The sequence below is a fragment of the Triticum urartu genome, chromosome 6 (genome assembly GCF_003073215.2).
Source record: "Triticum urartu cultivar G1812 chromosome 6, Tu2.1, whole genome shotgun sequence".
Taxonomy (NCBI): domain Eukaryota; kingdom Viridiplantae; phylum Streptophyta; class Magnoliopsida; order Poales; family Poaceae; genus Triticum; species Triticum urartu.
Window position 1 is genome coordinate 21273295 of NC_053027.1, and position 9269 is coordinate 21282563.

Sequence of the window (9269 nt, forward strand, 5' to 3'; positions counted from 1 at the left end):
CACTGGAGTGATATTTGCGACAAAACTGTGACTGTGAGAGAAAACAAATGTGAAGAGGGATTTTTTTCGATCTTTCTTTTCTTTGAGTCTGACTCTTTGGTTTAATTTTACTAGCTAATTGCACATATGTTGCAACGGGTTATACATATTTTAGTGATTCAACATCAGTTTTGTCCAACACATACCTTACACGCACCATATTCTAAATTTTGAAAAGATTTAGTTTGATTTAAGTATGGGTAGGGGAAGGTAAATATTGTGAAGAGAAAATCGGGCAAGGAGGTGAGGCGAACCGGTAGGAACAAACGTCTGCAATAAATGGGGATTGAACGGAGTGGAGGCGATGCAAAAAAAAAAACCCGGAGTGGAGGCGACGAAACAAACTCCCCAATAATAGAGATTAAGACAGGAGCGTACTGAAGCAAGCCCCTTGTATGAATCACATACAACTACCAATAGCAGCCAAGGATACCAGAAATAGCCAATGGCTCTCGGGTCCCATTGAGCCTGATTTTCAAATAAATAAATAGAAATTGCATAAAAATGAAAATTTTCTGAAAATTCTTGGAAGTAAGAATGGTATAGTGTTATACTCGTATAAAAAGTTTCACGGAGGAGTGACTTCCGTGGACTCTGGGACAAAAACAAACAAATTGATTATTACAAAAGTGTCAATTGTAATGAAAATGCCAAACGGAGACCGAGCTCCATGGAGGCCTTTATTTGAAAACTTTGAAATTCAAAATTTTCAGTTTCAAAAAATTCTAAAAATAAATACACATATACCTAGATATATAATGTACATGTGTGCAAATTTTCAGGTCAAAATATATTAAAACGTGAACTACACAAAAAAGACAAATGTAGGGCTTTTTAGCATCTGTACTGTTCATCTTTAAAGGCCATGATTTTGTTTTTTTTGTGCAGCTCGTGATTCAAGGTATTTCATCCGGAATTTTTTCACACATACACTTTACATCCTTGAGTACATGTGTATTTATTTTCAAAAAAAAATGAAACTAAAATTTATGAATTTTGAATTTTTTAAAATAAAGGGCTCCATAGAGCTCGGTCTCCAAAATGCCCTACTCTAATTGTAATATTTATATAGTGCTGATTTTGTTTTATTTTGTCTAGAACACCATGGAAGCTAGTCATTCCTTCGCGAAACTTTTCACATCAGTATACCACTATACTATTCTTGTTTCCAAGAACTTTTATGATTTTTGACTAATTTTGTAATTTTTAATATTATATTCCAGTTTGTGTGCATTGGCACCCAAAGATCTGCGTCCCAAAGGATACATGATTTCTTTTCCCTACAATGTGTATGATTCTAAAGATTTTTTTTTCTTCTATCACTTCAGTACATTAACCTTGCCTCCCACCACACCTTTCCTTTTTTGGGCCGCACCGGCACAGCTCATCTTATTTGTGGACATGGATTGCATAGCTAGACGCCTAGACCGAATAACTTATTGCCCCCAAACCATACCATGTTAATGAACTACTTCCTCCGTCATAAAATATAAGACCTGTTTTTAGGCTAAACAAGCCTAAAAAAACTTCTTGTATTTTAGCACAGAGGTAGTAGTAATTTCGAAATACTACATGAGAGAGCAGATCTGCAATCGGAGCCAAATCATGTGGGGCGCTCGTATAAAGAAACAAATGTTGCACAGAGAATAGTTAAGCTAAACTTTGGGGAATCGTAAAAAAATATGTAAGGTTCAGTTTCCTACCCTGCATGCATTTCTCTTCCTCCTTTGTCCGCCCTCTCTCACATAAACCACCTTCAATTTTTTTGGGCCACACGCAGTACAATCCCAGCCCCGATGTCTTCTCCCTTCAGGATAGCCCCAATGCAACCTCCACCAACGAGACTGCTCCCCGGTGATGACATTGCCCCACGATTCCCACTGCCAATTGTCCTCTCCCTCAAAAGACATCCACCCCTAATGAGGGTGATGGTGCCATGGCCTAGGTGGTCGTTGGCATGTCAGATCCGGCCTGGTGGGTCGGGCCGAGAACCCCTAAGTCGGTTCCATCCTAGGTCACATTGGGCGGCCCATGACATGTTATGTGAGTGCTCTAGAAAACATGACGTACAAGCCGATGATACCGGAGCCATGGATGACTCTACCTATTGGAAATATGCCCTAGAGGCAATAATATTATATTTTCATGTTTGTAATAAAGAGTTTATTTTCTATGCTACAACTGCTATGATCCTGGAATATGCAATTTAGTGGAAAACTCATATGCACGTGTGAAATGACAAACGGTAAAATCTGATTCCTAGTCTCGCCTCTAAGACTAGCTCAAATGTTGTTGGTGATCATGTTTTTCGGATCTTGAGATATCATTAAGTGTAATGATGTTCCTAAAACAACTTTAAAAGTATGACATTAGAAGAACAATCATATTGAATTGACCAAAACTTGCTTGTTATACTTTGAGATACAATCATCACAAGTCAATTGTTATAATATGGATTGTTAATGTGTGATTTAGTTCCTTATACCATGAAAGTATCGTAGTCACTTCTTACGGTATGATGAACTTTGTGGTTGCCATTGCATTGGGTGCATAGATTTGAATTCTCCACGGTGACACGTTGGAAGTGAAGTTTGAGTAGCTTATTACTCTTGGGTGCTTGGTACCCTAGAGCTTGTTCCTCTTGAGTTCTTGAGCGCCCTAGATGGTTGGTGGTGTCGCGGGGCTCAATCATTGTGGTGTAAAGCTTCGAGCAAGCGTCGGGGTCTCCAATTAAGTTATGTATATTGCCTCGAGCAATTTGTACGGGTTCAGTGACCATTCTAAGGGTTGCCAATTGTACGGGTTCGGTGACCACCCCCAAGGGTTGCCAATTGTACGGGTTCGGTGACCGTCCCAAGGGTTTCCAATTGTACGGGTTCGGTGACCGCCCTCAAGTGCCCTTTAGTGGAATCACGACATCTTGCATTTTGTGAGGGGGTGAGGAGATTACGGTGGCCCTACTGGCATTTGGGGGGAATTATGCCTCCACACTGCTTCGAACGGAGATTAGCATCCACAAGGGCGTGAACTTCAGAATACATCGTCATCTCCGCGTGCCTCGGTTATCTCTTACCCGATCCCTTTACTTATGCACTTCACTTTGTCATAGCCATAATGTTTCATGTTATATATCTTACTATCACTTAGTTGTTTATCTTGCTTAGCATAGGTTGTTGGTGCACATAGTTGAGCCTAGTCGATTTTCAAGTTTTGCGCTTGTGAAATTAAACACTAATTTTATTCCGTATTTGTTTAAGCCTAAATCATAATTATTTTAAAGCGCCTACCCCCCCCCCCCCCCCCCCCCCCAGGCGACATCCACAATCTTTCACGAACAATATCAATACTTGAATCACGAACAAAGTCACACAGCTAATTCTGGCGCCCCCTAGCACCGAACCTCCTCATATTCCAAAGAAGGATCTTTATTTAAATGAAAGATTTTTTATACAGAGGCTGGACCGTGAAGGGACAATCACAGCACCAACTTTCTTCCTACGTTGTCCACCACCATCCATGAAATTTCCTGAGGAAGAGCGCGCACTAGGAGGGGAATAAAAGGAACAAAAACATTCGAAGGAACTACGAGACCGGCTGTTCTACCATGCACGGGAGGTACCGTGCATGTCTGAGCAATTAATGCTTTGTGTGGGATCCATTTCACCTTTTTCACTAAGATAATTGATATTATTTCTTTATCTATATACTCTCATATTCATTGAGTGTTGTATCAGAAATGCTACAAATATATGCGTCATCATCAAACTTGTACAGTGCACTATTCATCTGCTCTCTCCTTCTACAAACACATGCATTACAATATAAAGGTGCTAAAAACTCAAATGCTTTATTATGTTTCAGAAGGAAAAACAATCATACTATTTCAGTATTTCACTGTGGCTCATCTGTTCGAGATCGTCTCATAATGTTTCATTCAGTGTCAATACAGTTAGAACTTATTGGGTTTCATTAGGTTTTTTGTGTTCTAGATTGTGTTGTTATATTTCATAGAGTTTTATCATGTTTTGAAATATGAACTTGAAAGCCTCTCAATATATTCGAAAGTGGTCTTAATTCAAAGTCCTAACTGCAAGGAACTCAAATATGTAAACGGATTCTAAATTGGAATTGTGATTCAAAAAATAATATAGATTGAAGCTTTGAAATTATATGGGAAAATATGCATGGCTGGGGTATTAATGTGTGTCAGGGATATAAAAGCTTGAGTGGGGGCCAACATGCATGTAGCCTAATCTTCAAGAGAATGGACGGCTGAGCCATGCACGGGAGATCCCGTGCATGGTAGAATCTCTTTTCTCAAGGAACTACAGCATCAACAGCAGGTGAAGGCACAAACACCACTGCTGCCCGAGCCTTGGCTAAAGTAGCCTGAGGCAACTCATTGGCACTTATAGATGTATGTGTCATCTCTCCGCTAAACACCCCCACTTCCCGTCACTCCCTTGATGGATCAAGGACGTGTCCTGTGAAAAGAATTGCACCCGACACCTCCTCCATCACGAAGAAGGCAAACGGGTGATCAGCCACAAAGTCCACGCGCACCGGCGGTTTGTAGGCCCGGCCGTGTACTTCTGCAAAGACCAGCAGCGGTGACGGCGGCCGCCTCTGTGCCTTCCTCGTTTACCTCGATGACAGCCTTGTGTAGCACTTTCTCCAGCGCAAGGTTCACGCCAGGGCTCTCCTCCACCATGTTGGACAGGTCGGCCTTCCACAGGTTGAAAGCGTCCTTGAGTCCCAAGTCCTGGAGAACGTTTGTCATGTCGGTGGAGAACGCGAGCTTGAACTTGGGCAAGCGGAAGTCGCCGACTAGGACGGTGCCCGTCGGCAGGTGCTCGCGCAAAAAGCCATTGTTGCATGCGATCTTGTCGGTGAGCCGCCACAGCCCGTCGTGGTCGTGTGGGAGGAAGATGCACATTGAGTAGAGCGCCGATGGCTGAGCAGCCAACGGCTGACCCCTCTTGTAGTAAAGCTGGAGCACCTTGAACCCGTCGTGGCAGGCAATGCGCTGCCTGCCGTGGTCACGCATGAAGGGCACGTCGACAATGCCGCCGTCGAGGCGGTGGATCTTGTCCTCCTTGGTCTGCTCCTTGCGGAAAGGCTTGAGCCACCCGCCCTTGAGGTAGATGGCGTTGGCGACCACGAGGTCGGCGTCGGTCAGCTCGGATAGTGGGCGTGGATTGATGATCGAGGGGATGAGGTTATTCGTGGACGCCGCCACCCATGCGTTGATCTGCTTCGCTGCTTCCACCGGCTGCACCACCAGGTATGTAAGTACGCACATATTAATTGCACTCGATCGATCTATATACGATTAACATGCACATGCATATAGATCGACCACTGACCTTTTCGCGGAAGTTTACGGCGCGCGTCTGCGCCCTGTACGACTTGACGGCGGCGGCGGCGTACGCGGGCTTGAGAAGCCTTGTCTTGTCGTGCCACACGGCGCACGCGAAGTTGACGCATGGCCCGCCGGTCGGCAAGGGCCTGCTCCGCCAGCGCACGACGGACCCCGCGAGGTCGTTGCAGCGCACGGACGGATACAGTGAAGATGATCCGCGTGGGGAGGGCCTGCTTGCTCCGCTAGCTAGAGGTTGATCACTCGGAGAAGGAGAGGTTGATCACTTCTCTCTTTATATGTTCATGACGATCTTCTGTACTTAATGGTTTTTTTCATTTGTTTACTACTAGATAGTGTGTCGAGTCCTCTCTATACATATAGTACATAGCGTCGACCAAGCACGGAGATAAGAGAGGACACTTTTCTCTATTAGCTAGCTAACACAATTAATATATGAAACCCCTACAAAAATCTCAGCCCCTGAATTGCTGGCGCATGGATGCCTTTTGGTCCCGGTTGGTGCTACCAACCGGGACAAAAGGTCCTCCTGTCTGGGCAAGCCGCAGCGGCCACATGAAGCTCCATCTGTCCCGGTTCGTATAAGAACCGGGACTAAAGGTATTGGGCTTTAGTACCGACCCTTTAGTCCCGGTTCCCGATCTTAGACAAATGGGCCTTATGAACCGGGACAAATGGGCCTTTTTCTACTAGTGCATAGAGCTTGTTATTCTTGAGTGCTTGGGCGCCCTAGATGGTTGGTGGTGTCGCAGAGCTCAATCATTATGGTGTAATGCTCCGAGCAAGCATCGGGGTCTCCAATTAAGTGATGTATATTGCCATCGGGGTCTCCGGAAGTTCAAAGAACTCAGCGAGAAAACCATTCAGATACGGTGTTTTGTTGTGCTCCATTAGGAAAACTGTCTTTCTAACTTTCTTCTTGGAGTATGGAGCTGTCAGAAGGTTGTGTTCCTCATTAGAGACCTAGGGGATGTCATCTGTTCGGGACTCATCTATTGAGAAGTTTCCTTCCTCTGGTGTTCTAAACAAATTTTATAATAACAAATGATATTACATTTAAGTTGCGCATGTCCCTCAATCGTGCCCTCATCATGTTGTAGGGAATGAATAATTTTCTTCTAGTGTCTGCCATTTGCGACTCCATGCAAATATCTACTATTTGAATCACCTTCTAGGATAAATTGTTATTCCATTTGTGTATTGGGGTAGGCCCAACCACCGGTTTCTCTCACGCCTCCTTGACCATGTCATGGAAGCCATCCCAAAGCAACCACCCAAGTTCGAACTTGAACTTGTGTCTATGTTATGGTCGTGGCAAACCAGAAGTTAGGAGAATGGGTGCATGGTCTGATATAGCCCCGATACAAGGTAGAGCACGAACAGACACCATAAGAAATTTTGATTCCCAATTGGTATCCATCAAAACGCGATCTAGTTTCTCATATGTCAGTTCTGGAAGACTGTTCTCCCAAGTGGCCTTCCAATCATGAAAACCTCTTGCAGATCTAGACTATCGATGACAGCATTGGAAAGGAAAGGCCAAGGATTATCAAACCCGACGTGGCTTTTCTCATTTGGAAATCGAAGCAAACTGAAATCCCCACCTGCTATAAGAATAGGATAGGGATTATCATTCGCCAGATTAACCAGTTCATGGAGAAAATCGGCCTTGAACTCATCCTGGGATTCCCCATACATGGTGACGAGGGCCTTGTTGCGAATATGGAGTTTAATGTGAAACTCACCATCCGAACTAGCAAAAATATCCATAGTCCCTGTATTCACGCCAAGTAAAATGCCCCAGAATGACCTCTAGGCAGTCGTGAAACCCAAGTGAAGTCCAGCCCGCCAGAAAGATGGTTAAGCAAACTTACTGAGAAATCATGTCTCCGTGTTTCAAAGATAGCCAAAAAAAATCTAAATTGTATTCCCTATTACATTCCGCAGTGAATAAATGTTTAGCCAAGTCCCAAAGACCTCTGATCTTGAAAAACATTCCATTCATGAGGAAACAATAGGAGATTTAGAACATTTCGCCCTCTTATGGGATTTTATATCTTTTTTTGAACATGTGGTCTTTGATTTACGTCTGGATGTTGTAAGCTCAGTCAATGAACTAAGCCCGGGTTCATCTAGGCCCATGTACGGAACCGCTCCTACTAAATGAGAGAGTAACTGACCATCTGATGTGGCATGCAGTTCCTCCTCGTCGGTATGGGAGGCATAAGACTTTCTAGAAACACGTGGAGTAACTTTTAACTGGTCATATTCCAAATGTTTCAAAGCGTTAGTCGAACTAGAAATATCCTTCTCATTCTTTCCAAGACTAACACCTACATTATTCAGCTTAGAAACGATGGCAGTATTGGAAAAAGCTAAAAGGATTTGGGTGACGACGTAATACCTTGGTTGTCAAGGTTGTGCCTTCCTTTACGCTGCATATCCTTGGCCAAGGAATCCTCATTTGTGTCCATAGTACCGTCTCATCAACCGTATGCCGACAACTTCGGCATGTAGAGTCACCCCCAACTGCGGTCGTGGCGCCAGCTCTGGTGCCGGAGGAGGGGGTGGTGGTGGAGTAGCAACCCCCTTCCCGACAGTCTCAACCACCGGCTCAAGTGGCAAGGCCGCTATCAGAAGCGTGTCAGGGACCAACTCCACATGAGGCTGAAGGTCGGCCAATGGCACAGCAGCATGTGGCCGCACATCCAAAGGCGGGCCGACTGGTCCTCGCCTGTGGGCAGCTAGCGCGGCTGGCTTGCCGTGAGTCACCCGTACGGCAGCACGTGACTGACCCTTCCCTCGCTAGCGGAATCGACGTCTTTATTGAGTGTCAGAATCTTTGCGGAGTGTATTTTGTCAAGAACTTGAAAGGTAGAACACTCGGCATAGCGACTGGTTGAGAGCAAGTTCGGAACAAGAGGTAAGAAAAGCATAGAAATAGAAAAATTGCAGGAACTGGATGCCATGTTTTGTACATTCGTACATGAATCTGAAACGCAGTTGTTGTATAACATGGTCATTTGACTTAGAGAGAGAGAGAGAGAGAGAGAGAGAGAGGAGACGTGTTGCATTGGAATTCTTAGAGAAAGTGAATACATGAAGTTTGAGAAGATGTTGATAGTCATCCAAAATGGGAAGGAAAGGAAGGATTCATATATCAATTTTCAAAAGCAATCCTTCAGCCCGGAAGGCATTATTGGAAAATTCCCATAGGATCATATCCCTAAGAAATTCCTGCGAAATTCGTGTGTTCCTAACAGGGCAAAACATGAATGATCTTTAAACGCTAGAGTCACTGCCATAGATGGAACTAGAAACTAACACAAACTCGGCTAAATAGGATCTTCCATAAGGTGTGCTACTCAAAACCTCTTGTGGCTCCCTCATGGTCACGGGCCACTCTTCTCGGATATATAACTGACCTTGTAAAGTAGTTTCGGAAGCATAGAACCCTTTGTCTCGGGCCGCGTTGTATATATTGAGGCAAAGCCTTGGTGGACAAGTTACAGAGGAGGAGATCGACCAGGGGGAGATCGACGGGAACAGAAAGAGATCGACCAGGGGAGGTCGTTACAAGAGATAGAGAGAAGAAGAGATAGATACAATTTAAACACCTCTCCTATCCCTATACAATAATTCTAACACTCCCCCTCAATCTAAACCTCAAGCCTTGCTAAGGTTGAGATTGTATTTGAACTCATCCAATCTTCTCTCTGTCAAGGGTTTAGTAAACCCATCTGCAAGTTGATCCCCTGTAGGAATGAACAGTATCTCAAGTAGCTTTCGAGCTACTCTCTCTGACAAAATGAAAGTCCACTTCAATATGTTTTGTTCGTGCATGGAAGAC

General features: G+C 44.3%; 1 pseudogene; it reads right to left on the reverse strand.

Moving 5' to 3' along the window:
- Nucleotides 1–4494: 4494 nt before the first annotated feature.
- LOC125516417 lies at nucleotides 4495–7893 on the reverse strand (annotated as a pseudogene).
- Nucleotides 7894–9269: the final 1376 nt, after the last annotated feature.